Genomic DNA, 2,921 nt, shown 5'->3' with positions numbered 1-2,921 from the left:
TGCCTCAGCCTCCTGAGTAGCCGGAATTACAGGCACCCACCACCATGCCCAGCTGATTTTTTGTATTTTTAGTAGAGACGGGGTTTCACCATGTTGACCAGGATGGCCTCGATCTCTTGACCTCGTGATCCACCCGCCTCGGCCTCCCAAAGTGCTGGGATTACAGGCGTGAGCCAATGTGCCTGGCCCCAAAGTTCATTTATTACCGTTCTTTGGGTCCCTCCCCGTGTCTAGCTAAGTGTTGGCACATAATAGGTGCTCAATCAATATTTTTAAAATAGTGAATGAATGGCTCACAAGCTGGGATTACAAGCATGTGCCACCACACCTGGCTAATTTTGTAGTTTTAGTAGAGATGGGGTTTCTCCAGGTTGGTCAAGCCGGTCTTGAACTCCTGACCTCAGGTGATCCACCCACCTTGGCCTCCCAAAGTGCTGGGATTACAGGCGTGAGCCACCATGCCCAGTCCATCCATGGGGTGCTTTTATACACTCTTCAGGGGTTCCCTACTGGCCCCTCTCCTGCAGTTCCCTTAGCAAAGGGATCTATTACCAATGGCCATTCGTCCAGCTTCTTGTTTCTGGGGTCCCTTTATACCTCCAGGAGGCACTACTGCACAGGACCTAGTAGTCAGCAGGCTTGTCTCTTCCTGCTAGATTTCACAGGCAGGAAGTATATCCTAGTCACTATGTTCCCTAACTGCAATGATATGGATTCTGCACCTCAGATTCTCATGGAAGCCCCCTCTACCAGTCACTTAGTTTGAGTGGTTAAGGTAATGTCTCCTCAATCTTCCCTAAGGAGGAATGGAGACTCACAACCAGAAATATCTTCACACAAATTCTCTATCCTCTACCCTGTGGACCCCTTTATATTAGGATAAGGGGTTTAGAAACTTTAAAACAGAATTTAGGCTAATATATATATTATTAGCCTAATATATATATTATATATATATTATTAGCCTAATATATATATTTTATATATATATATTAGCTAATATATATATATATATATATATATATATATATAGTGATTTAGCACCTCACTTTGAAACGTCACATGTATATTTTTTTAAATTCAGTTAGTCCAGACAGCCTCTTGGCATGGGTTAGGAGGAATATGTATAAGTAACGAGAAAGGCTGGATGTAGGAAAGATCCATATTATAACCCTCAGAGAGGGTTTGAGTATAAGGCATGTTTCTAGAGATGGAATTTGGGAGATGTAAAGGAGAAACTCTTCCCCTCACCTGTCAGGGACCAGGGCTGATTTTCTTTCAACTGATCCATTGTCTCTCCCTCCAATCCAGCCTCCTTTGAGAACTCCCCAGTCTGGTTCATCAGACAGGTCTGAACATGATCAGACTTGAATTGCCTGGTTTAAGTCTTTATAGGACTCCTGGGCTCCAAGCCAGGTGATGGGTAGGAACACCTGTTTGTACGTCTCAAATGCTCCCTGTAGTTTGCAAAATGCAGGGTATTTTTTCCAATTTTTTTTTTTTGAGACAAAAGTCTTACTCCTATCACCCAGGCTGGAGTGCAATTGCAGCCTAGACTTTCTGGGCCCAAGCGAAACCTCCCACTGTGTTTTTTAATTTTTTTGTAGATACAAGGTCTCACTATGTTGCCCAAGCTGGTCTCTAACTCCTAGGCTCAAGTGATCCACCTGTCTTGGCCCCCCAAAGTGCTGAATTTACAAGTGTGAGCCACCGCACCGAGCCATTTGCAGGATGTGTAAAGGCTGATATGTCTTGTGCCTAGAGAACCACTGGGGCAGGGGTTCCCAATCCCCCAGGGCTGCTGATCTGTTAGAACCCTGGCCGCACAGCAGGACTACTACCAGTCCGTGACTTGTTAGGACCCTGGCTGCACAGCAAGAGTTAAGCAGATAAGCAGGCATTAACACCTGAGCGCCACCTCCTGTCAGTTCAGCAGCAGCATTAGATTCTCATAGGAGGCTAATCCTATTGTGAACTGCACATGCAAGGGATCTAGGTTGCACACTCATGAGAATCTAATGCCTGATGATCTGAGGTGGAAGACTCATCCCCAAACCATTCCCACCCACCTCCCACCCATCCCTGCTTCACACACTAGCTAACTCCACTTTGGGTTTTGGCTCAGACAACATCCAGTTTGTACTACTTTATGTTTTAATACAATTTCCAACTTGTCCTTAATACATCGTATTATTATTCAATATTAGAACATAGTCAATGCTCAATAAATGCTCACTGGGTGAATGGGTGAAAGAATAAATAAGAGAATGAAGTAATGAATCCCCCTTTACAAACATCAAAGATTACTGTTTGGTCTTGAGCCTCTTCTCCATTTATCCTTTATTGGTATATCTCGGTAATCTGAAACCTGTTTACTCCTCACAGTCTTTTATTTTTCTTTCTTTCTTTTTTTGAGATGGAGTTTTGCTCTCGTTGCCCAGGCTGGAGTGCAGTGGCCCGATCTTGGCTCACCACAACAATTTCATGCAGTGCTTCCTAAAATGTGTTCTCAATATATCAGAATCACCCTGGGTACTTTCTAAAATGCAGATTCCTGGACTCCACCCCCGGTTTATGGATTTTCTGGGGGTGGAATCCGAGAGTCTGCATTTACGTTTTGTGGGGGTTTTTTGGTGTGTGTGTGTGTGTTTTATTTTTTTGAGATAGAGTTTCGCTCTTGTTGCCCAGGCTGGGGTGCAATGGCACCATCCGGACTCACCGAAACCTTCGCCTCCCAGGTTCAAGTGATTCTCCTGCCTCAGCCTCCCTAGTAGCTGGGATTACAGGCATGCACCACCATGACCTGCTAATTTTGTATTTTTAGTAGAGACAGGGTTTCTCCATGTTGGTCCGGCTGGTCTTGAACCCTCGATCTCAGGTGATCTGCCCGCCTCGGCCTCCTGAAATGCTGGGATTACAGG

This window comes from Cebus imitator, unplaced genomic scaffold (assembly GCF_001604975.1).
Source record: "Cebus imitator isolate Cc_AM_T3 unplaced genomic scaffold, Cebus_imitator-1.0 Scaffold18, whole genome shotgun sequence".
Lineage (NCBI taxonomy): Eukaryota > Metazoa > Chordata > Mammalia > Primates > Cebidae > Cebus > Cebus imitator.
Note: the sequence above shows the minus strand (reverse complement) of the source record.